Source organism: Chiloscyllium punctatum, chromosome 27, assembly GCF_047496795.1.
Source record: "Chiloscyllium punctatum isolate Juve2018m chromosome 27, sChiPun1.3, whole genome shotgun sequence".
NCBI classification, from domain to species: Eukaryota; Metazoa; Chordata; class Chondrichthyes; order Orectolobiformes; family Hemiscylliidae; genus Chiloscyllium; species Chiloscyllium punctatum.
In genome coordinates this window covers 30,954,151-30,981,474 of record NC_092765.1, presented here as the reverse complement: position 1 = coordinate 30,981,474, position 27,324 = coordinate 30,954,151, and positions in this window count along the sequence as shown.

The window sequence follows — 27,324 nt, the reverse complement described above, 5'->3', positions numbered from 1 at the left end:
AATCAATAGTAGCTGTGTATACCTTCACCAAAATGCACTGCAGAAATTCACTAATGCTTCTTAGACACCATGACCATGACTATCAAGAAGGACAAAGGCAGCAAATACATGGAAACACTACCACTTGAGTTGCCCTCCAAGCCATTCATTAAAACTGGAAATATATGTCCAGTACTCAGTGTTGAGTCAAAACCCTGGAACACCCTCCCTAATGGCATTGTAGGTGTATCTCCACCAAGTAAACCACAACTATTTTAGAAGGCAACTCACCACCACCTTAGCAAGAATAGCTAGAGATATGTAATGAATGCTAGCCTGGCTACTTATGTCTATATCCTGTAAATGACCAAAACAAAGTGTCACATAAACAAATAATTAGGAGGGCTAAAAAAGGACCATGAAATTATATTGGCAAGTAGAAATAGGGAGAATCCCAATGCATCATAGATGTACATTGTGAGAAAGAGGGTAGCTAGGGAAAGGTTAGGTCCACTCAAGGGCAAAGGAAGGAATTTATGAATGGACCCACAGGAAGTGGGTGAGGTCCTTAATGAATATTCATCAAGGAGAAGGACATGGATGATAGTAAGATTAGGGAGGGATACTCTGGGGCATGTTGATATGAAGAAAGAGGAGGTATTAGGTGTCTTGTAAAACATTGTAGATAAGACCCCAGGGCCTAATTGGATCTGTCCCAGGATACTGAGAGAAGCAAGGAAAAAGATTAATAGTGCCTTGACAGTGATCTTTGTATCCATCTTTAGCCACAGGAGAGGTCCCAGAAAAATTGGAAAAAACCAATGTTGTTCCTTTGCTGAAGAAGAACAAAAGGAATAATCCAGGAAAGTATAGGCCAGTGAGCCTTACATCAGTGGTAGGGAAGTTATTTAAAAAGATTCTTAGGGACAAGGTTTACTTGCATTTGGAAAAGAATAGACTTATTGGGGATAGTCAGTATGGCTTTGTGTAAGAGAGGTCTTGCCTCAAATTTGATTGATTTTTTTAGGAAGTAATAAAGATGGATTGCTTTCACGAGATCATCAGAAGCCGAGAGGCGACCTGATGCAAGTATATAAAATTATGAGACGCAGGATAGGGTGGACAGTTGGAGTCTTTTTCCCAGGATGGAAATGTCAAATACTAGGGGGCAATGGTTTAAGATGAGAGTGAGGAAACATTAAAGGAGATATGTGAGGTAAGTGTTTTACGCAATGGGTGGTAGGCATCTGGAACACACTGCCAGGGAGGTGGTAGAAGCAAATATGAAAGCAATGTTTAAAAGGCATTTAGACAGACACATGAACAGGGAGGGAATATTTTGGGACAATATATTTAAAATTTGTTGGTTTGGAACACACCTCTGCACATTGGTGCAAGCACAGCATATGCAAACTTATTTGTTCCATTTGATATGCTCAACCATGTCTTCTAAAGCGTAGTTCTTTTTTAAGTTCCATATAACAATATATAATGCATTAATGTAATTTAAGATTCCAAAAAAATGTTACTGTGTGTTATCTTACATAAAATGTACTACAATCAATATTGGTGTTATTCTGTTATTCTATTACTGTCTTTCTGTTTCTCAACTCTAATTGCCCAGTGCCAAGAGATACCCTTTTCAACCACTACAGTCCTTAAGATATAGGTACATCCATAATCTGTTTGGAAGACAGTTCCATGTCTTCAACCAGTGACAGTGAAAGAAACAGGATTAAGTTCCAAGCCAGGATTGTGTGTGACTTGGAGTGGAACTTGCAGGTTATGGTTATCCCACACTTTTGCTGTCCTTGTTCTTCAAGTAGTCGAGGCTTGGAAGAGAGATTTAGAGAGGTGCTGCAGTACGTCTTGTATACAGTACATATTGATGTCACTGAACTGCTGGTAGAGCAAGAGAATGTTTAAACAGATCATGAAATATTAATCAAGTGGACTGCTTTCTCTGGATTGTTTTGAGTTTCTTGAGTCTGTTGCAATTGTAAACATTCAGGCTTCTCACTTGAGTCTTTTCAGTGATGTACAGGTTTTTCGAGCTATTTGCTACAACATTCCTAGCATCTCAACTTCTCTTGTACCCACATTATTTATGTGCGTGGAGCAGTTCTGTTTCTAGTCATTGGTAGCCTTGAGGAAATTGATTACAAGGGAATCAGCAATGGTAATGCCATGAACTGCTAAGAGAGATGGTTAAATTCTTTATTTTGAAGATGATCAATGTTTGGGACTTGGATGATGTGAATATTATTTGACATATATCAAATATTAATTTTATCTATGTCTTGATGAGTGTGGACTGGTTCAGTATCTGAGAAGCAATAATAATCATTACAGTGTGAAATTATCAGTGGACGTTTCCACTTCAGAGTAGAGGGAAAGGTCACTGAAGAAATAACAGACTTAGAATACTACACAGAAACTCTTGCATTAATGTCCTGGAGCTGAGACAGTTGACTGCCAACAACCAAAATCTCCATTCTTTATATTTGATGTTCCCTGAACCATACCTACTTCAATTGATGCAACATTCAACCAAACGTGCCTTGTCATGAATGATATATCTCTTTTGCCCATTGTGATATAAGATGTGATCTATACGGACTTTAGCAAGGCATTCGACAAGTTCCCCATGGGACACTGGTTAGCAAGGTTAGATCTCATGGAATACAGGGAGGACTAGCCATTTGGATACAGAACTGACTCAAAGGTAGAAGACAGAGGGTGGTAGTGGAGAGTTGTTTTTCAGACTGGAGGCCTGTCACCAGTGGAGTGCCACAAGGATCGGTGCTGGGTCCTCCACTTTTTGTCATTTATATAAATGATTTGGATGTGAGCATAAGAGGTACAGTTAGTAAGTTTTCAGATGACATCAAAATTGGAGGTGTAGTGGATAGCGAAGAAGGTTACCTCAGATGACAACAAGATCTTGACCAGATGGGCCAATGGGCTGAGAAGTAGCAGATGGAGTTTAATTCAGGTAAATGCGAGGTGCTGCATTTTGGGAAAGCAAATCTTAGCAGGACTTACACACTTAATGGTAAGGTCCTAGGGAGTGTTGCTGAACAAAGAGACTTTGGAGTGCAGGTTCATAACTCCTTGAAAGTGGAGTCGCAGGTAGATAGGATAGTGAAGAAGGCATTTGGTATGCTTTCCTTTATTGGTCAGAGTATTGAGTACAGGAATTGGGACGTCATGTTGCAGCTGAACAGGACATTGGTTAGGCAACTGTTGGAATATAGGTTGAACAGGGTCTAGATTAGAGTGGTGCTGGAAAGGCACAGCAGTTCAGGCAGCATCCAAGGAGCAGTAAGATCGACATTTCGGGCAAAAGCCCTTCATCAGGAATACAGGACTGTCTACTTTCAAGGAGTTATGATATTGCTGTATTCCTGATGAAGGGCTTTTGCCTGAAACGTCGATTTTACTGCTCCTCAGATGCTGCCTGAACTGCTGCGCTTTTTCAGCACCACTCTAATCTAGAATCTGGTTTCCAGCATCTGCAGTCATTGTTTTTACCAATATAGGCTGAACAGGCTGGGACTGTTTTCCCTGGAGCGTCAGAGGTTTATAGAGGTTTACAAAATTTTGTGGGGCATGGGTAGGATAAATAGACAATGTCTTTTCCCTGGGGTCGGGGAGTCCAGAACTAGAGGGCATAGGTTTAGGGTGAGAGGGGAAAGATATAAAGGAGACCTAAGGGGCAACCTTTTCATGCAGCGGGTAGTATGTGTATGGAATGAGCTGCCAGAGGAAGTGGTGGAGGCTGGTACAATTGCAACATTTAAATGGGTATATGAATAGGAAGGGTTTGGAGGGATATGAGCTGGGTGCTGGAAGGTGAGACTAGATTATGTTGGGATATCTGGTAGACATGGATGGACTGGACCGAAGGGTCTGTTTCTGTGCTGTACACCTCCATGGCTCTCTGTGACTGTATGTGCAATTTATGCATATTAATATAATTTTTATGTTTGGATTTTGAACTAGTGGCATGTGGGTTTAGGCTTGTATTTATAGAGCAGAGTTAATGACTAACTTTTCAGTATTTCTGAAGCCATGAATTTGTTTAAAAAAAAGTGTGAGAGAGGGAGTCCCTGGCATGATAGTGCAAATTTGTTTTCATTGGCAGAGCTTTATGAGTGGACAGAATAAACATCGAGGAGCATTAGCTTGCTTTCAGTTTAGAAGGTTCTGTGTTTCTTTTTGCTAAGGGAATAACCCATAGTTTGGGAAGCTTTTTGTTTCAGTTTGCAGAGGCCCTGATTGTAGTTCAATGTTAGGAACAGGTTCTCCTTGGGAAATAAATTAATTTTGAATTGTTAGGAAATAGGTTACCTCAATTTCAGGGTTTTATTGTGAAGGATCAAGACCTACAGTGGTGGTTAGAATCATAAAGGGCTTGCTTGAAGCTAAGAAAGTCTAAGCTTGGTTGTGTGACAAATCAGGGAAGAAGCTATCAAAATCTCAAGACTGGGAATTAAAATAAACAGTTAAATCAAACCTATCAATATGAAAAAGAAGGGGCTATCTCCGGTGATTGAGTACTGATGGTGTTAGGATAGATAGAATTACATTGTCTACTTTTGTGTTTTGAAATCTTTCACATTTAATCATATGGAAAAAAGCTTGGTTTATTCTATTGTATCTTCTTTTCTTTTGTGTAATAAACTTCTTTTTTGTAGTTAAATTCAGATCTGCAGCACTACATGCTTTTGCTTCAGTGAAAGAGCACCCAGTAAAACAAAAACAAAATATGATTTTCAAACCAGATTTCAGCCTTCAATCTGATTTGTCTAGTAATAACATCAGCTAGGAACAATCTTCAGCAATTTTGCAGGATTTAAATTGGATTTAAGAAATACCTATGTCTTTCTTTATAAAGTAACAGCTATGCTGGTGGTTCTGATCATAAAATGGCTGCAATGTGGTAAAGTCTATTGCATAAAATTTAAGTATTGCTCAGTGTTTTCTTGTAGTGGAAAATATAATGGAAGATTATTTGAAATTTTTGACAAAAACTAAACCGTGGGAGTTAGCAGATAAATTGAAAATGGAAGTAAAAGCAGGATCTCACAAGGATGAAATGTTTTAAATAAGTATTAAATATTTAGAATTGGCCAAAAGGAAACCTGAAATTGGAATGCCACAGCTAGAATTAGCTGAGATAGTTTGAAATGAAAAGACTTGAGTTAGAAGAAAATTGGGTAATAGAAATTGAGTAAAAAGAAAACAGATAAAGATGAAAAGGGAAGAGAAAAAAGAGAGTAATGGAATTTTGTAAAAATTTTGTAAAAAAATAACTTGAACTCCAAAGAAATGGGGAACTAAGAGAACATGAGTTCGCCAAAGAAATTCTTACAGATAATAAGGAAGGAGGAGATAGCATCTTGGATGATGGTACTGATTCCAGTGAGTGATTTGATCCAACAAAGAATCAGCACCTAATACCAAAAATGATTAAGATGGAGTCAAAAGGTATCTTACCTCATTTTAGATGGGAGTTGGGCAGAAAGTGGCTGAGAGATGATTGGACCTTAATTTTTCCAAGATCATTCTCAATTTTTTCCCCTGACCTGAGCGATCTAAGCCACTGATCCCACAGTGCTTTTGTCCCATCCAAACTCCATAAATGTCAGATTAACTGTTCCTCTTGTAGTGCAAAAATTTAATTGATAAGCTGAAAGCATAAGTTTATAAGCACAGACAAATACAGATGGCTGATGTCATATGGAAATCTACAAGGAAATTAGATGAATAGAAAATCTGTGGATGAAAGAGATATTGTTTTTTGAAAAGAGACAAAAGGTCACCAAAGTAATAAAGACAGGAACTAGAAACTGATATAAATAAAGTGACATATAAGAAGACTAGACATACCAAAGCCATTTACCGAAAGTTAAATGGAAGGTTGATCGCAAGTGCAGAAATGTTTAAGGAATCTTCAAAAAAGGGAGGCTTTTAGGTATGTAGGTTGTAGGTAATAAAACTAAGGTAGCAGTACAGACAGAAGATAGTTCCTTAGAACGTACTATGAAGGGAAAATTGGTTGACGACAATCATGCAAATTCTTCTTCGAAATTGATAAGGAAAATTAGACTACTGGAGGTTCTGAGTATTTTATTTCCAAAAGGGGAGCTATTTCCTTGTGCTTTGGTTCAGAGAGGTAAACAAACAAAGATATTGAGAGACACTGAGACACTGGAGAAAGCCAGGAACTAATGCTGGCTGATGATACTATTTACCTGACAGAGGGATTAATGAAAGACAAAATATTAACTGGAAGTATACATGGAGGTTACAAACAAGTCTCATTATAGAGAGTTAAATTAAAGAGTGATTTAGTAAATGGAGACATAGTGGAAGTAATGAAGCCATGCTGACTCTGCTTGATGAAATTATTTCTAAAAAAGATATTTCTAGGTGAACTGATATTATACTTTATATTAGACTCTAGCATTTTCTCAATAACTGATGTTAAGCTAACTGACCTATAGTATTTGTTTCCTCTTTTTAAATAAAAGTGTGACACTGGCAGTTTTCCAATCCTCTAGGGCTTTTCTAGAATCTAAGGATTCTTGGAAGATTACTACCAGTGCGTCTACTATCTCTATAGCTATTTCTTCTAATATCCTAGAATTTATCCCATCAGGCCCAGGGAACTTATTGGTCTTTTGCCCAGTAGTTTCCCTAGCATTTTTTTCTCAAGTAATAGTCATTGTACTTATTTTCTTTCCTTCTTACTCATTAATTGTTTAGTAATTTTGAATACTATTAGTGTCTTCTACCATGAAGACTGATGCAAAGTATTTATTCATGTTCTCTACCATTTCTTGGTTCCCCAATATTATGTCCCCAGCCTTGTTCTCTAAGGAGTTTTTGTTAACTTTGGTCACACTCTTTGTTTTTAGTATATTTAAATAAGTTGCTACCTGTCTTGATATTCCTTGCAAGTTTACCCTCAAAAGATATCTTTGTTGTTTTTTGGGTTATATTTTGTTTGTTTTTTAAATTTTCCCAATCCTCTGGCATACCACCAATCTTTGTCACATTGTATATTTTTTCTTTCAACTTGATCCTACCTGAAACTTCCCTGGTTAACTCTGGTTGGCTATCTCCTCTCTAGAAATCTTCTTTCTCACTGGATACATCTTTGCTATGAGCTATGAAATATTTTCTTAAATGTCTGCCATTTTTCCTCAACTATCTTTGCTGCTAATCTCCTTTTCCCAAAGCTTTTCAGCTAGTTCTGGCATGAAACATTTGTAATTATCCTTATTTAAGCTAGGCACAGTTATTCCTGAGAAAAAATCCTCCCTCTCAAAATGAACGCTAAATTCTATCGTGTTGTAGTCACTGTTTCCTGAAGAATCTTTTACTCCGACATCATTTAATAAACCTACCTCATTAGCATCATCAGATCCAAAATAGCTTGATCCCTGGTTGGATCTACAACATATTGTTCTGGGAAACTGTTGTAAACACACTTTGAATTCTATCTCTTGGCTACTTCTGCCAATCTGGTTATCCAATCTACATGAGATTTTAAAGTCATCCATGATTAATGTCCTGTCTTTTTTTTTCTCATTTCCTTATTATCTCCTGATTTATTCTCTGTGCTACTGAATTGCTATTGTAAGGGGCATAGAGTACTCCCATCAGTATCTTCTTCCCCTTTTTATTTCTTACCTCCACCCACAATGGATTCTACATCTTCTAATCCAAGATCACTTCTTGCTATGGTACGTATTTCATCCTTTACTAACAATATTACCCCATCACCCCTTCCTTTCCGTCTGTCCTTTTGAAAAGTCACTTACCCTTGAAGATTTCGTTCAAAGCTTTGAAAGCTTTGTAACCATGTCTCCATCATGGCTATAAAATCATACTTATTTACAATTTTGATTTTGTCTAGACAACTGCATGCATTCAAGCAAAGCAGCATTAATTTTACCTCTTAACTACCTTTCTCCCTTTGACCCTATTTACTATTTTCCTATGTTATTTTTCATAAAACTCCATTGACAGGTCCCTTAGGTAATAGGTACAAAATAGGCCAATCCATTAAAACATTTTATTGCCAAGATTACATAAAAGTTGCTAGAAATATAAAACATGTCACGTAGTGGGGAAACCCCATTGCACCATCAATTCTGATACAGCTTGTGAACAACCATTCAGCAGAGCCTAACTGAACTGTGTAGGATTCCTGCCTAAAACCAGGAATGGGAATCAGTATGTTTTGACAATAATGGATATTTCCACAAGATTTCCTGAGTAATGGCTTCTGGAAGAAATACTGCAAAGGTAATATTGGAAAAGTTTGCTTCAATTTTTTTGAGATATAGATTACCAATGAAATGTACTTAGATCGAGGTTCAAATTTCACATTTCCGGTCCAAGATGGCAGCAGAGTAGGGATCCTGTGCCGGAACTTATCCACTCTGACCACTTTTCTCTTATTTCCCTCTCTTCATTTTTTTTTAACTTACTTACCTTGTCCTGAGTGTGGATGTCATAGGCAGCAGAGACAGCCTACTGCGTGGAACTCGCCTGAGCCCAGTGTGGACCTCAAGTGAGCCCCTACTTACTTTTCCAAAGCAAGCACAGGACCTGGAATCAGCTGCGAAGTATTGAAGAGGTGATATTGATGAGGTAGGCCCAGCAGCAAAGGCATGGGCCTGAGGAACAAAGACTTCTTTATTGGTTGGGTCCAGCGCTGGCAGCGGTGAAACACTAGTATCACGGCAACATTGATGAGGTGGGCCCAGTGGCGAAACATGCAACTCTGATGTTAGTTGGTCCAGTGCAGGCAGCAGTGAGGCAGTGGAGTATCAGCCTAGCGACAAAGATGGCGCCTGAGGATTGGTGACTTTGATGTTAATTGGGTCCAGTGTAGACAGTGGCAAATACTGGTGGAGACATCGCGACATAGGCTTCATTGATGAGCTAGCTCAGGATGGATGGCCTCTCTTCAAGCCTTATCTTTCTTTGTTTTCCTTATTCTTATATTATTCAAAATGGTGGTATATTGCTAGTGACAAATGAAAGTTTTCACTGTATTTATTGAATCTTGCTGTAACATACATGACAATAAAATCAAAAGCAAAAATTTTATGATCACTGGTTTAGGAATAAAACAAATTACATCTTCTGCTCAACTCTCACAATCTCAAAGTGTATTGGAAAGATTGTATCACATTTTGAAGACCGTGATTCAAGTTTATTGTCAAGAATGTCCGAAGGTTTAGGATAAAGGAAATCTTTTGTTACTATTTGCCATTAGGAATGCTCCTATTGAACCCACAGGAATTAATTTCTTTTAACAAATAACTGGACACGAGGTGAGAGAACCACTTACATGTATTAATGGAAAATTGATAAATTGAAGCTCAGAGAGGCAGAGTAGTAGGGAAAGATGTACTGCAGCTTCGAAACCAAACAACTGCTGATGATAAAATACAATGAAAACTCCTGGTGTTTTGGGAGCTTGACCGCATCCGTTCAGGCTGCTTATAGAGTCATAGAATCATAGAGATGTACAGCATGGAAACAGACCCTTTGGTCCAACCCGTCCATGCCGACCAGATATCCCAAACCAATCTAGTCCCACCTGCCAGTACCCTGCCCATATCCCTCCAAACCCTTCCTATTCATATATCCATCCAAATGCCTTTTAAATGTTGCAATTGTACCTGTCTCCACCACTTCCTCTGGCAGTTCATTCCATATACGTATCACCCTCTGTGTGAAAACATTGCCCCTTAGGTCTCTTTTATATCTTTCCCCTCTCACCCTAAACTTATGACCTCTAATTCTAGACTCCCCGAGAAAAGACTTTGTTTATTTATCCTATCCATGCTCCTCATGATTTTGTAAACCTCTATAAGGTCACCCCTCAGCCTCCGATGCTCCAGGGAAAACAGCCCCAGCCTGTTCACCATCTCCCTATAGCTCAAATCCTCCAACCCTGGCAACATCCTTGTAAATCTTTTCTGAATCCTGTCAAGTTTCACAACATCTTTCCAATAGGAAGGAGACCAGAATTGCATGCAATATTCCAACAGTTGCCTAACCAATGTCTTGTGCAGCCATTACATGACCTCCCAACTCCTGTACTCAATACTCTGCACAATAAAAGAAAGCATACCAAACACCTTCTTCACTATCCTATCTACCTGCAACTCCACTTTCAAGAGTTATGAACCTGCACTCCAAAGTCTCTTTGTTCAACAACACTCCCTATGACCTTACCATTAAGCGTATAAGTCCTGCTAAGATTTACTTTCCCAAAATGCAGCACCTCGCATTTATCTGAATTAAACTCCATCTGCTACTTCTCAGCCCATTGGCCCATCTGGTCAAGATCCTGTTGTAATCTGAGGTAACCTTCTTCGCTATCCACTACACCTCCAATTTTGATGTCATCTGAAAACTTACTAACTCTACCTCTTATGCTCACATCCAAATCATTTATATAAATGACAAAAAATAGAGGACCCAGCACCGATCCTTATGGCACTCCACTAGTCACAGGCCTCCAGTCTGAAAAACAATGCTCCACCAGCACCCTCTGTCTTCTGCCTTTGAGCCAGTTCTTATCCAAATGGCTAGTTCTCTCTGTATTCTGTGAGATCTAACCTTGCTAACCAGTCTCCCATAGGGAACCTTGTCGAACGCCTTACTGAAGTCCATACAGATCACATCTACGGCTCTGCCCTCATCAATCCTCTTTGTTACTTCTTCAAAAAACTCAATCAAGTTTGTGAGACATGATTTCCCACGCACAAAGCCATGTTGACTATCCCAAATCAGTCCTTACCTTTCTAAATTCATGTACATCCTGTTCCTCAGGATTCCCTCCAACAACTTGCCCACCACCGACATCATGCTCACTGGTCTATAGTTCCCTGGCTTGTCCTTCCCACCCTTCTTAAACAGTGTCACCACATTAGCCAACCTCCAGTCTTCCAGCACCTCAACTGTGACTATTGATGATACAAATATCTCAGCAAGAGGCCCAGCAATCACTTCTTTAGCTTCCCACAGAGTTTTAGGGTACACCTGATCAGGTCCTGGGGATTTATCCACCTTTATGCATTTCAAGACATCCAGCACATATTCGCTGCAATATGGACAGTTTGCAAGGTGTCACCATCTATTTCCCTACAGTCTATATCTTCTATATCCTTTTCCACAGTAAATACTGATGCAAAATACTCATTTAGTATCTCCCCCATTTTCTGCAGCTCCACACAAAGGCCGCCTTGCTGATCTTTGAGGGGCCCCATTCTGTCCCTTGTTGCCCTTTTGTCCTTAATGTATTTGTAAAAACTCTTTGGATTCTCCTTAATTCTATTTGCCAAAGCTATCTCATATCCCCTTTTTGCCCTCCTGATTTCCCTCTTAGGTATACTCCTACTGCCTTTACACTCTTCTAAGGATTCACTCGATCTATCCTATCTATACCTTACATAAGCTTCCTTCTTTTTCCTAACCAAACCCTCAATTTCTTTAGTCATCCATTATTCCCTATACCTATCAGTCTTTCCCGTCACCCTAAGAAGGATATACTTTTTCTGGATTCTCGCTATCTCATACCTGAAGGCTCCCCATTTTCCAGTCGTCCCTTTACCTGCAAATATCTGCCCCAATCAGCTTTTGAAAGTTCTTGCCTAATACCATCAAAATTGGCCTTTCTCCAACTTAGAACATCAACTTTTAGATCTGGTCTATCTTTTTCCATCACTATTTTAAATCTAATGGAATTATGGGCACTGGCCCCAAAGTGCTCCCCCACTGTCACCTCAATTACCTGCCCTGCCTTATTTCCCAAGAGTAGGTCAAGTTTTGCAACTTCTCTAGTAGGTACGTCCACATACTGAATCAGAAAAGTTTCTTGTACACACTTAACAAAATTCCTCTCCATCTAAACCCTGAGCATTATGGCAGTCCCAGTCTATGTTTGGAAAGTTAAAATCCCCTATGATAACCACCCTATTATTCTTACAGATAGCTGAGATCTCCTTAAAAATTTGTTTCTCAATTTCCCTCTGACTATTAGGGGATCTATGATACAATCCCAATAAGGTGAGCATCCCCTTATTATTTCTCAGTTCCACCCAAATAGCTTCCCTGGATGTCTTTCCAGGAATATCCTCCCAACGCACAGCTGTAATGCTATCCCTTTTCAAAAACGCCACTCCCCCTCCTCTCTTGCCTCCCTTTCTATCCTTCCTATAGTATTTGTAACCTGGAACATTAAGCTGCCAGTCCTGCCCATCCCTGAGGCATGTTTCTGTAATTGCTATGATATCCCAGTTCCATGTTCCTAACCATGCCCTGAATTCATCTGCCTTCCCTGTTTGGCCCCTTGTATTGAAATAAATGCAGTTTAATTTATTAGTCCTACCTTGTCCCAGCCTGCCCTGACTGTTTGACTCGCTTCTGTTCTCAATTGTACCAGTCTGGATGGCTCAGTGGTTAGCACTGCTGCCTCACAGCACCAGGGTCCCAGGTTCGGTTCCAGCCTCCGGTGACTGTCTGTGTGGAGTTTACACGTTCTCCCTGTGTCTGCGTGGGTTTCCTCTGGGTGCTCCGGTTTCCTCCCACAGTCCAAAGACGTGCAGGTCAGGTGAATTGGCCATGCTAAATTGTCCGTAGTGCTAGGTGCATTAGTCAGAGGGAAATGGGTCTGGATCAGTTGATCTTCGGAGGGTCGGTGTGGACTGGTTGGGCCAAAGGGCCTGTTTCCACACTGTAGGGGATCTAATCTAACTGAGGCTTGCCCTTAATTTCACTACACTTCTTCAATGCAAAACATTAATGTGAACTTTCTGGATATTCAGATGCATTTGTGATCTCACATCAGTTCTTACACTCAAAGTCCTATGTCAATTGGGTGACACCTGGAAAATTAGCATTACAACTGACTGCTAACTGGGCACAGAATATCTACAATATGATGAACAACATTTTCATAAGCCGTGCTTGGACTTGAGACATTTTCCAAGACATATTGGACATAAATTGATAGAAAGCCAATTCAAGGTTCTGACTGTTTTAGGTTAGATTGTATATTGATTTATTATCACATATATATAGAAATACAGTGAAACATGTTTTTTTGTGTGTTGTATGCAAAGTGCCACCATGCTTCAGCACCATCTTGAAACGCTTATAATAATGCAAACCTTTATTACAATAGAATTCATCTTTCTCTTCTTTTTGTTCTTCCTCCATTGCTTGAAATTAGCCGAGGTCTCTGAAATGGACTCTGGGGTCTTGGTTCTAGGCCTCCACTGCTGCCACTCTCGCGACTTCCATGTCTGAGCTGGAGCCATAGGCCTGGGGATGCGCTTGTTCCATACCTCCTGCTCCCTATCGAATGCTCTTCCAGACACAGCCATCAGTCCACCGTCCATCCCTTCTGCCGATGTTTCTGTTCCCTCAGCACCTGGGCCTAGCTGTGGACCTGGAGCCTCAGCTCAGTCTGCAAATCCGAGCTGGGAGGGGGTTCAGCCCAGGACCTGCTCCTCATTCACTGGGAGACTAGGGTGGGGCTGTGTTTGGCTTGTCCTGGCATCGCTGCCGCTACTGCCAGAGGCCTCCGCCTTCACCCACCAGGCTTTAAAGAAACAAAAATGAATAAAAAAAGAAAGTAACAAGAACTAAAGTAATTAGAAGAAAAGAAAGAAGAAGGAGGAAGAAAAGAAAAAAAATGAGAAAGAAAGCTGACAGGAGTGGAGAGCCCTGGAATCAGCTCTGTTACTCTGCTGCCATCCTGAAGTAAAGTTTTAGTGAAGGAACTGAAAACCTCTTGATTTTTATAATGGATTTTTCAATAGTTAAGTAGTAACTCCAGTGGAAGAGTAATGCAAGTTTCCATTGATTGAATGGAAAAGTAAAATGCTCAATATTGCAATAATTCCTTGGCTCTACTGTTGGGCCAGAGCTCACTTTAGTCAGTCAGGCTAATTGTTGAATATCCAAATAAAAGGGACCCATTTGAGGACAGTCCTGGGTGGTGTATGCACCTTGTAGATTCTGCCCAGCTGGCAATCAAAGAAAATAAGAGCCAAAAGGTAATTTTTAATAATGTTTTTGTGCTATTTAAATCTAGTATCAAAGATGACCTTCTTGTTATCTGCAGCTTGCCAAGCTTTGTCACTGGATATTGTGATGTTTCAAATCCAACAGGCTTCTCTACTAATGCTCATCTCAGCTTTCATCTGTAGTTCAATCTGCATGTAACTTAAACATGGCTGTAAGTGGGTGGTTACCTGGCATAACTAGACTTAATTTCAGTGTCTTGTCATCAAACAGTGCGTGTGTGATTGTCTGTTAGACCTATCTACTGAATGCTTTATTGAGATTTAGATATGAAGGTGGCTACCCTGAAGAATGTGCTTTGACCTATCGAGATATCTGAACCCTCTTTCAATCCTCTGCAACATTACTGTTTCAAAGAGATCATCAGTAATGGCCAGAGAAAGCACACTTGATCACTTTGATAATTCCTGGAATATCGCACCATTTAAACAATATTAATGACATGGATTGTCATGAAAAGAAATGCCATTAGTGCTGGATAAATGACGGTTATTTGGATATTTATTGCATTTGGTTAAAGAACACTCAGAAATTGAAAACTGCATCATTTTACAAAGGCAATGGGATTTGTGGCCAGATCCGGATGTCTATATGTGTACCCTCTACTACAATCTGCAATGTGAAAAAAATCAATAACATGGGAAATGTGAAATATACTCTTACCTCGTTGACAGTTTCCATGGAATACAACATCATAGTAACCTACTATTAACAATGGTGCCCAGATAATTCCCTGAGTTTAATATATCCCTCAGTAGCGATTTTGAATTATTTAGGATGCGCATAGAAGTTTAAGTGATTGTAATAGATGAGTTAAACACATGCATTGTATAAAAATTATAAAACATGGAACTTTATTCTACTGCCAACAATTTTTATAAAATAATGAAAAGCACAGCTTAGCAGAATAAAGTATTTACATTAGATATTCACTCGATGCTGCAGATTGATTAGGTTATTGTTGCAGAGCTTAAATCCTTCTAAACAGCTTGGTAACAAATTCCATTGGAGAAGATCCTTTTTTTAACCCAGATTATCCTGCCTCCTAGACACAATTTTCTCTCCTTGTGTCCTCTCAAATTCTGGGCATTTCCTCAAATGTTCCAGAGTGGCGCCACCAGGCGCCTTCCCCGGGAACTACACTCAGCATCTCAGCAACAAGCCACCAGAGCTTTGAATTGTGTCTGTGAGCATCTGTGCTTTAGATGTCCCCTTTCCTCTCTCTCTTACACGCCAGTCTCCTGTACCTCCCATCACCCCAAACTCTGATGGACTTTCCTATATATTAGTGTTAGTTTAAGTTTTATGTGTTATTTGTTACGATTTGTTAGGTTATCTTTTGGGTCTGGGAACGCGCAAAAATGTTTCCATATAAATTACTGGTAATTTATTAAAGCTTCTTTGCTTTATACCATTTCGGCTTACGAACGGTTTCATAGGAAAGCTCTATTTTCAGATAGCAGGGGACACCTGTACATACAGTATCTGAGGCTTTACTATTGAGACATAGAAGGTAAGAGTTTGATATGATGGGAGGCTGAATATTAATGAGGCAAGCTGGCCTGTTAACAAGGTATTTAACTAGCAATGAGTCAATTAGTAACTCACCACTGCCCAGTGAGAATCTCATCAGTTCACTTGTGAAAAATATAAAAGGTGGCGTGAGTTGCTCCTGACATTGACACCAGATTCTTCCACAAATCTCACCACAACCAACATCCTCAGAGCCTTGAAAAGTTCCTCCCAGAGATGAACCACCTGATGAAGGAGCAGTGCTCCAAAAGCTGGTGTGCTTCCAATTAAACCTGTTGGACTATAACCTGGTGCTGTGTGATTTTTAACGTTTTACACCCCAGTCCAACACCGGCATCTCTAAATCATGAGTCCCAGAGAATCCTTTCTGAAACCAAGTATGCATCAGAAAGTACCTGACTGCAAGGAGTATTACTGTGGGGTTTACCACAGGACAGTAAACATTTTAAGATGTTACCTTGTTTTTGATTTGGAACAATTAAGGATTAATTTTTAGGCTTAGAAAATCTAGAGTTAAAAGCTTTTAGGGCGTTTTTAGGGCAAGCCAGGAAAAGCTCAGCCAGTCTGGCAGCATCTGTGAAGAGAAACCAGACTTAACAGACTCACTGGACCCGAAACATTAACTTTGATTTCTCTTCACAGATGCTGCCAGATTAGCTGAGCTTTTCCAGTAACTTCTGCTTTTGTTTCTGATTTACAGAATCCGCAGTTCTTTTGGTTTTTATTTAGAGGTAGCCTGATTGGAGTCAGAAATAAATGTATGGCAAACTTTGCTTTAACCAGCACCTTGTGAACTGGCACTCTCACTAAACCGGCAAAAATTATAAACCTGAAATCCTAGAGGTTTACTGTATTACCACAATCTCCACGATATCAGGCTAGTCAGTTGAGGGTGCAAGTGAGAAAGCTTTCTGTCACTAAGTATTATTTAAGGCAAAGTTGTATTATTACTTCAGTGATTTATGGTATGCATAAAGTATAACAGTAATGTGTACACCTCCTGGATTACGTTTCTATGACGTAGTGTATGTTTTCACATTGATTATGTGAACCCCTTGATCAACCGGAATATTTGGTCACCGGTACACTCCTGGTCCCATAGGTACCAGCTAATAAAATTCTTTAGTTTGTCTCCCAAAAAGGCACATAGGACAGTTCAGACAAGGCTCAGTTACTATGGTGTAAACATTTAACTTGGGAACTGTCCAGACCAGGAGCATTTGGTTGAAATTTGGCAGATTACTAAAAATAACTGAGAAAATAAAGACTTTTAGTTTGGTGACTATTCATCTAAGAAGACATCACAGTTCACAGGACAGGACTAGGGAGAAGCACTTAAACCAGGCCCAAAGGTTTGATCTTGAAGAGTGATGTCTTCAGATATGAATCACCAGAAACTGATAGTGTTGTGGAACAGTTGAGCCTTTAGGTCGCTATGTGTTTTAAAAATTTTCACACTATGTTCTATATTCAAATAAGTTTTTTTTGCATTATAAACTTGTGTTTTATAGTGAAAGAATATCAGTGGCCTTGAGTGCTTTGTGAGAGTGAATAATCATAACATTAAATAAAAAATAATTGGTTTATTCAGTCTGATTTAATTCTGAGATCTGACTTGTTTAGCTGTAACATTGGCTGAGATTATAACACTTGCAGCGCTGCAAACACGACATAATGACATATGTACCAATATATCTCTAACCAACAAAATTCAGATCACTAGTGTGTTTTACAAACTGTTGATAAATGAAAATAAAGGGCAATACTCTCATTCCTTCATTCAGTGGATGTGGGTTTCACTGACTCGGACAGCATTTATTGTCTTAATCACGCTTAAGAAAGTGATGGTGAGCTCCTTTCTTGGACCACTGTGGTCCATAGGGTGTTGGAACACCGTCAACGTTGTTAGGGAATCATTTCCAGGATTTTGACCCAGCACCACTAAAAGAATGGCAACATATTTCCATGTCAAAATAATGAGTGGATTGGAGGGGAATTTGCAAGTTGTGGTTTCTATGTAGCTGCTTCCCTTGTTGTTCTAGGTGGCACTGGTAATGGCTTTGGAAGGTGTTGTCTAAGGAACTTTGGTGAATATCTTGTAGATGGTGCTGCCACTAAACGTTGTGGAGGAGAGAATGAATATTTGTGGATGTGATGCCAATCAAGAGGGTTGGTTTGCCCTGGATGATGTCAAACTTCTTGAATATTGTTGGAGCTGATCTCATTCAGTCAAGCAGGGAGTATTCAATCACACTCCTGACCTGTATCTTGCAGATAGTGAACAGGCTTTGAGTTGGCAGATGGTGAGTTATTCATTGCAGGATTCCAAGGCTCTGACCTGTTCTTGTTGCCATTGTCTGAAATGGCTAGTCCATTCTATTCAATGGTAACCCCCAGGATGTTGACAGTGGAGACTTTACACATGGTAGTGCCATTGAATTTCAAGGTCAAATTGTCTCTTCCCATAGATGGTCATTACCTGACACTTGTGTGCATGGATGTTATTTGCTCCTTGTCAGCCTAATTCTAAATATCCTCCAACTCTTGATACATTTGGCAATGGACTATTTCAGTATCTGAGGAAATACAAACATTGTGCAATCATCAGCAAACATTCCCTCTTCTGATCTGATGAATCACAGAAAGTGGGTATGCAAGTGCAGCATATAATAAGAAAGGCAAATGGAATCCTGGCATTTATTGCAAAAGGACTAGAGTATAAAAGTAAAGAAGTGCTGTTACAATTATATAAGGTGTTGGTGAGACCACACCTCAAGTATTGTATCCTGTTTTGGGTTCTTACTTGAGGAAGGATGTGGTGGCACTGGAGGCAGTTGAGAGAAGGTTCACCAGATTGATTCCAGGGATGAAAAGGCTGTCATATGAGGAGTGGTTGAATACCTTGGACTTATACTCGCTGGAGTTCAGAAGAATGATGGGGGCATCCGATTGAGGTATACAATGCTAAAGGGGATTGATAAGGTGGATGTTGAACAGATGTTCCCTCCTGTGGGACAGTGTCAAACAAGAGATCATATAGAGTGAGAGGAGGTAGGTTCAAAACTGAGATGAGGAGAAACTACTTCTCTCAGAGGGTTGTGAATCTGTGGAATTGGCTGTCTCTGACTGCTGTTGAGACTGAATCAATCAACAGGTTCAAGAAAGAAATAGATATGTTTCTGATGAAAAGTGGGCTAAAAGTCTATGAGGAGCAGGCAGGGGAGTGGAGTTGAGACCAGAATAACATCAGCCATGATCATGCTAAATGGTGGAGGGGGCTATAAGGGCTGAATTGCCTATTCCCACTCCTAATTCCTGAGTTCCTAGGGAGGGATGTTCATTGCTGAAATAACTGAAGATAGTGTGGTCTTAGGACACTCAGCTGAGGAGCTCCTGCAGAGATTTCCAGAAAATAGATGACTATCTTCCCTTGTGCTCGGTCTGACTCCAGTCAGCAGTGAGTTTTTCCCCTGCTTTTCTTTGACTCTATTCCCTTGGTAGGGATCCTCAGGAAGCAACTTGTTACTATTTTGATTGTTGGTGCACATACAACTAACCATGAGTAACTGAATCTGCACGTGTTCTACATAACATTTATGTTGATCCATATGTGTGGATAAATTTTCCAGATTTCTACACTTCTCATAACCAATGCCCAGCAAAAACATCTTGAAGTAAAATATAATGTGACAGAACATACTCATTCTGAACACGTATACTCTCAAAGACACAGAAACGACTTCAACACATTGAAGCAATCTTAAATCTTTTATAACATTGTCATTCCCTACTACCATTTCAAATAGTAATTAGTCACAAACACATTGGTCTAAGCTTCTTAACAGTGATGTCAGGGATTCCTTCTTACTTTTGGCTGATTGTGCATCTGATTTTCTGTTCTTATTTTGGTTTCCAATTTGCACTCTGCTGCATTCACACAGAGAATGCTGGAGAAACTCAATGGGTTTGGCAGCATCTGTGGAGAGAGAAACTGATTTAAAATTTGAGTTTGGTATGAGTTGCCACTGGTTAAAGTTTACTTGCAGAGTGAACATGCTGTGTACCTAGTAACTGTGGGTGTTGTTCTAAGTTTGCAAATGACAGGAATAAATATTTTACTCCTGAATGATTTGGTTTACAGCAAGCTATCTTCCGTAAACATTTAAGGTCAATCTAGAGACACTGTAAAATGAAAACCTCTATTCAGTATTCTAACAACAGGGTAAAAACTGTTTCAAAACCAGCTAGTGCATGTTAATTTCTACCCTACTGGTGTTAGAATACTGAGTGGACTCACAAACTTTTAGCATTCACCTGTACCTGTGATTTTGTTTTTGCCACTGTTTACCTATGATTTACTTGTCTATGCTATTTAACTATGTGATCTGCCTGTATTGCTCGCAAGATAAAGTTTTTCACTGTGCCTCGGTACATGTGACAATAAATTCAATTAATTCAGTTTACTTCAGTATCAGAAAGGGTCGAGACAAAATCAAAAGGAGTTTGGACAGTAACTTAAAAGAAGGTAAGAAAGAGCTAAGGAAGGTAACACAAGACTTCAGGAAGACGTTCAACAAGGTTCCGCATGGTAGATTGGTTAGCAGGGTTAGATTACATGGAATCCAGGGAGTGCTATCCATTTAGATACAAAATTAGCTTGAAGGTAGGGGACAAAGGATGATAGTGGAGGGTCTTTTTTGGACTGGAGGTTGTGACCAGTGGTGTGCTGCATGGATTGGTGCTGGGTCCACTGCATTTTGTCATTTATATAAATGTTTTTGGCGTGAATATAGGAAGAATAGTTAGTAAGTTTGTAGATAACACCAGGTTTGGTTGTGTAGTGGAAGGTGAAGAAGGCTATCTCAGAGTACAGTGAGAACCTGATTGGATGAGGAATAGCAGATGGAGTTAAATTTAGAAAAACATGAGGCGTTGCATTTTTGTGAGGCCAAATATAGGGTGTTGTGAACTCACCCTTGGGGTGCAGGTTCACAGTTCCTTGAAGGTGGAGTCTCAGGGTATTGAAGAAGGCGTTTGGTATACTTGTCTTTATTGGTTAGTACATTGAGTATAGGAGTTGGGATGTTTTGTTGTGACTGTACAGGCCATTAGTTAGGCCACTTTTGGAATACTGTGATCGGTTCTGTTCTCCCCAGTATAGGAAAGATGTTGCTAAACTTGAAAGGATTGCAGAAAATATTTACAAGGACTTTGCCAGGTTTGGAGGGTTTGAGCTATAGGGAGAGGCTGAATAGTCTGGGGCTGTTTTCCCTGGAGCATCAGAGGCTGAGAAGTGATCTTATAGAAGTTTCTAAAATCATGAAGGGCATGACAGAATCCAGTTTAGAGGAGACCAACACTAGAGAGCATTGGTTTAAGGCGAGAGGGGCAAGATACATAAAGGACCCAAGGGCAACTTTTCCACGCAGATGGTGGTGTGTGTATGGAATGAACTGTCAGATGAAGTGGTGGAGACTGGTACAATTACAACATTTAAAAGTCAACTGAATAGGAAGGGTTTAGAATGATATGGACCAAATGCTGGCAAACGCAACTAGATTAATTTAGGATAACTGGTTGGCATGGACAAGTTGGACCAAAGGGTCTGTTTCCCTGTTTGTACAACTGTATGATTCTATGTTAGCACAGATCAGATAATTTCATTGTACATTTAAAAGAGGACTAGAGAAGTTCTCAGACAGGTCAGGAAAATGTGGAAATTGAAACCACAGTTAGTAAAAAGGCCACAGTGATGAATAACAGAAGTGAATATCTGTCTGTTGGCTGTAGTGTTCCAGGAAAAATGGAACACACTCAGGGAAGTCCCATTTCCAACTTAAAGGGAAAAAAGGGAGAGAATGTACCAACAGCAGATACCACTGGTGGGATCTATCAGGAACACACAGATGGGGTATTAAAAAGTTACCCACTGAGAAAATATGGGAACTGAACCAGGTTTCAAACCTTAACTTGTCCAATTGGTTTGATGTAAAGTTCAGAGAGAGTGCAATGCAGAATGCCAGTCAAGACGTCTTAAAGGAAACAAGCATCATGTTATCACCCACTAACTGACTAGAAATCAAATTTGGAAAAATGCCTGAATCTGGCACATGGATAACAGAAGTGGGCAGTGAAGGATTGAAACCTTGACAGTCACAGGAACAGGTCCAGCTGTCATTCCCAAAACAGGTTTTGAATGCAAGTTAGAATGAAGAGAGTGAATTTCCCCTTTTTAAAATGTTATACCAGTGTTGTGTGTGTATGTATGTGTGTTCATTTTCATGTGTTCATTATTTTTCTCAGGTTTAGCAAGGGATAAAATTGCTCTTCTCACAGACAAGAAAACCTTGCATTTGGCTGCTTATTTGATTCTGGTGAACTAATGAACTGCATTTTATAGGAGTGAGATATAGCTGCATGCTAAAAGTAGTTTTAAAGTTTTTGTTGCAGTCAACCAAGAAGGTTAAAAGAATGGAGACGATTCATTCCTCACCATCTGTTGGAGAGTGTAAATGTGGTTGACCTAAATATGTTCAATAGATAGCCTAACAGGGCTTTTACCCGAAACGTCGATTCTTCTGCTCCTCGGATGCTACCTGACCTGTTGTGCTTTTTCAGCACCACACTCTCGACTCTAATCTCCAGTCTGCAGTCCTCACTTTCGCATAGTTACCATCAATTGGCAGGTTCTGAGGAGAAAGAACAGGGTCAACAGTCCATATGAGGTAGGACAGCATAACTGTTCAAAATCATCACTGTTGTTAAATCTTACATCACCAAGAAAAAGCAAATGATTGTCTAATTTTATGTCTCAGCTTGTCTTAGCACTCCTTCAACACTGTATTGTCCCATGAATAGTCATATACTTACACGATGGTTCATGCACTCAAGGAGCACAGATGTGTTCAAACTTTCCAATCTCATGATTGCAGACACCTGTGGAATTGTTTTCAAATAATGATCAAAATCAGTGAGTAGCAAAAATAGCCACTTCATTCAGCGGCCACAGCACAAGTTCAAGGCAGCAATAGAATCCTGAAATACAGTTCTTAGAAAATCCTCTTTATACACAGTTCTTGCATATATGAAAATTCCATTCTATAGTACACAAAGATTTGAAGAGTTTCAGTCCTGGGAGACAGGAGATGGGTTAAAACATGTGCTAAATGCTGGCTGTGACTTCTGATGGGATTAAGGGTGTCTGTCCAGTTTGCTTGTATAATCAAGAGGTATCAGTCTTTTTGTCCTTTAAATGAGTAAATGTTAGTAAAAATACTAGGCCTATATGCTCTAAATGCGTAGAAATCATAATAAAAGAATAAAGAATGTTACACTGATTACTGCAGCTGTGTGGTGAGATGTATTTACAATTTGCGGAATGAGTTTCATTCATTCATGCAATTTCATTAAAGTGCCATTTTGTCAGTTAGATTCTTTAAGTGATAATGACCCAGTTAAAAGGTATTTAACAAGTAATGCTTCATGGAGACTTGATGAGGATGCTATTGTTCTGTATGCTGAGTTTGTACTACGGGCTGATAAGGTGTGGAAATGTGGTGGTGGATTTGAAAGGTTTGTTTTTAAATTTGGATACTACAGAACTGTGGCTTTATGAAAGAATGAAAGAAACCATGCTATAGTAAATAACAGGTTAGTAAAGGGTGATGAATGAATGAGTGGGAACCCAGTATTAATGAATGTAGCGAGCTGTTGAGTGAGTTAATAAAGATAGCCTATAACATAATACCTCATCACGCAATGTCTCACACATCTGAACATGTAGTGCTAGCAACAACACAACAACATTGAACAACACTCCCATGCAATTATTATCATCCTGCAATCAAAGACCATTCTCAGCTACTGACACTGCTCACTAACTAAACCCTGTAAATCAATGTCAAAAAGTGTGGCGCTGGAAAAACAGCCAGTCAGGCAGCACCTGAGGAGCAGGAGAGTCAAAGTTTTGATCATAAGCTCTTCATCAGGAATGTGTGTAGGGGTTAGTGGGGGAAAGGGGCTGACAGATAAATGGAAGGGAGGTGGAGCTGGAGGGAAGGTAGCTAGGAATGCGATAGGTGGATGAAGGTGGGGGGTTGATGGTGATAGGTTGGACTGAAGGGTGGAATGGATAGGTGGCAAGGAAGATGAACAGGTGGGACAGTTCAAGAGGGTGGTGCCGAGTTGGAGGGTTGGATCTGGGATAAGGTGAGGTGAGGCGAGATGAGAAAACTGATGAAATCAACATTGATTCCATGTGGTTAGAGGGTCCCAAGGTGGAGGATGAGGTTTTCTTCTTCCAGTTGTTGGGTGGCTAGGATTTTGTGATGGATGAGGCCCAGCACTTGCATGTTCTTGGCGGAATGGGAGGAGGAGTTGAAATGTTTGGCCACATGGAGGTGGGGTTGTTTAGTGCATGTGTCCCAGAGATTTTCTCTGAAACAAAGAACAAAAAACAAAGAACAAAGAAAAGTTACAGGCCAGGAATAGGCCCTTTGGTCCTCCAAGCCTGAGCCGATCCAAACCTACTGTCAAAACCTGTCTCCCAATTCCTAAGCATCTGCATCCCTCTGCTTCCCACCTACTAATGCATCTGTCCAGACGCATCTTAAATGAATCTACCGTGCCTGCCTCTACCACCTCTGCTGGCAATGCATTCCAGACACTCACCATTCTCTATGTAAAGTACTTGCCGTGTGTATCCCCCTTAAACTTTTCACCTCTCATCTTGAAAGCATAACCTCTCATTATTGAATCTTTCACCCTGGGAAAAAGCTTGTCTCTATCCATCCTGTCTATACCCTTCAAGATTTTGTAAACCTCAATCAGGTCCCCCCTCAATCTCCTTTTTTCTAATGAAAACAAACCTAACCTACTCAACCTCTCTTCATAGCTAGCACCTTCCATACCAGACAACATCCTTGTAAACCTTCTCTGCACCCTCTCCAAAGTGTCCACATCCTTTTGGGAATGCGGCGACCAGTACTGTACACATTATTCTAAATGCAGCCGAACCAATGTTTTGTACAATTTTAATATGACTTGCCAGCTTTTATGCTCAATACCTCATCCAATGAAGGCGAGCATACTATATGCCTTCTTGACCACTCTATCCAGCTGTGCAGCAACCTTCAGGGTACAATGGACCTGCACTCCCAGATCTCTCTGCCCATCAACTTTTCCCAACGCTCTTCCGTTTAATATATAATTCACTCTAGAATTAGATTTGCCCAAATGCATCACCTCACATTTGTCTGGATTGAACTCCATCTGCCACTTTTCTGCCCAACTCTCCAGTCTGTCTATATCCTCCTGTATTTTTTGACAGTCCCTTATGCTTTCTGCTACTCCACCAATCTTCGTGTCATCTGCAAACTTGCTTATCATATCAATTGTGCCCTCTTCCAGATCATTTGTGTATATCACAAACAACAGTGGCCCCAACACTGACGCCTGTGGAACACCACTGGTCACCTTTCTCCAATTCGAGAAACTCCCTTCAACTACTACTCTCTGTCTCCTGTTACTCAACCAGTTCTTTATCCACCTAGCTAGAACACTCTGCACACCATCATTCCTCACTTCCTCTATTAGTCTACCATGGGGAACCTTACTAAAAGCCCATGTATATGACATCAACAGCCCTTGGAACGTACCACAAGTTGGCGTCCTGTCTCCCCAGTTTGGAGAAGACCACATTGAGAGCAACGGACACAGTAGATGAGGAGTTTGGATGTGGAGGAAAATCTCTGCCATTTGTGGAAGGACCCTTTGGGGTCTTGGATGGAGGTGAGCGGGGAGGTATAGGCAATATACTGTTGTTTGTGATATACATAAATGATCTGGCGGAAGGTATAGGTGGTCTGATTAGCAAGTTTGCAGATGAAACTAAGATTGGTGGAGTAGCGGCAAATAAAGTAGACTGTCAGAGAATGCAGCAGAATATAGATAGATTGGAGAGTTGGGTGGAGAAATGGCAGATAGAGTTCAATCTGGGCAAATGCAAGGTGATGTATTTTAGAAGACACAATTCTAGAGCGAACTATAAAGTAAATGATGTGTGTAAAGATCTGGGTGTATAGGTCCATTGTATTCTGAAGGTGGCATCACAGGTCAATATAGTGGTCAAGAAGGCATTACGGCATGCTTTCCTTCATTGGACAGGGTATTGAGTACAAGAGTTGACAGGTCATGTTACAGTTGTATAAAGACTTTGGTTCAGCCACATTTGGAATACTGCATACAGTTCTGGTCACCACATTACCAGAAGGACTTGAATGCTTTGGAGAGGGTGCAAAGGAGATTCACCAGGATGTTGCCTGGTATGGAGGGCGCTAGCTATGACCAGAGGTTGAGCAGATTAGGATTATTTTCATTATAAAAACAGAGGTTGAGGGAATACCTGATTGAGATCTGCAAAATCATGAGAGATATAGACAGGATGGATAGCAAGAAGCTTTGTCTCAGAGCTGAGGATTCAATTACTAGGGGTCGCAAGTTCATCAAAGTGAGAGGGGAAGTGTTTAAGGGAAATATGCGTGGAAAGTTCTTTACGCAGAGGTGGTGGGTACCTTGAACACGTTGCTACCAGAGGTGGTAGAGGTAGGCACGATAGTGTCATTTATTAGGTATCTAAACAGATACATGAATGGGCAGGGAGCAGAGAAATACAGATCCTTAGAAAATAGGCGACAGGTTTCCTGAAGATGGGCTTATGCTCGAAACGTCAATTCTCCTGCTCCTCGGTTGCTGCCTGATCTGCTGTACTTTTCCAGCACCACACTCTCGACTCTGATCTCCAGTATCTGCAGTCCTCACTTTCTCCTAGACAGGTTTAGATAGAGGATCTGGATCAGAGCAGGCTTGGAGGGCCGAAGGGCCAGTCCCTGTGCTGTAATTTTCTTTGTTCTTTGTTCTTTACTCAGAAGACAGTGAATCTTTGGATTTCTCTACCTCTGAGAGTTGGGGAAATTTGATTATTGAGCACTTAGAAGAGGGAAACCAATAGAATTCTGAAGACTAATAATATTAACAGATATGGAGATAGTATGAGAAAATGGCAGTAAGTTAGATGATCGGACATGATCTAAGTGAATGGCAAAGCAGACTCAAAAAGGCTGAGAGGCCTACTTCTGATCTTCTGTGTCTCTGTGCCTTTGTTCTATATATTTCTGGTGCTTCTCTTATCTCCTCTCATGCCTTCCCTGAAATAATTCTTGTCTGTAAGTCATTTCCTCATGATTTCTTGACTCCATTCCTATGAAACTGTAGACAAACGAACTTTCCTTCCTTGTTCCTATGCTTATCAGCACTATAAATGGTTCTCTCCACTCAGATGCTGTTGTTATCTCGATTGAAACCTCTTTATCATCCCTTCCTCAGAAAAAAGACACATTTCATCCATTGCTATTGCAAATTATCACCCCATTTCCCCTTTCTTTACCAAGGTATTCAAACATGCTTTTCTTTTTAAAACAATGCATATCTTTTACACAAATCTTTATTTAAATCTCTCCAATCACGTTTCCAGTCCAGCCACAGTGCCAATATGGTATCCTGTGATGTGGTTGTGATGCATTTTACCTTGTCACCCTCTCTTCGGCCTTTAACATGGTAGGTCATATTAATATCTCCAAGTATCTATCTTTAGTACCTTCCACTCCCTCAGCCTAATATTGTCCTTTA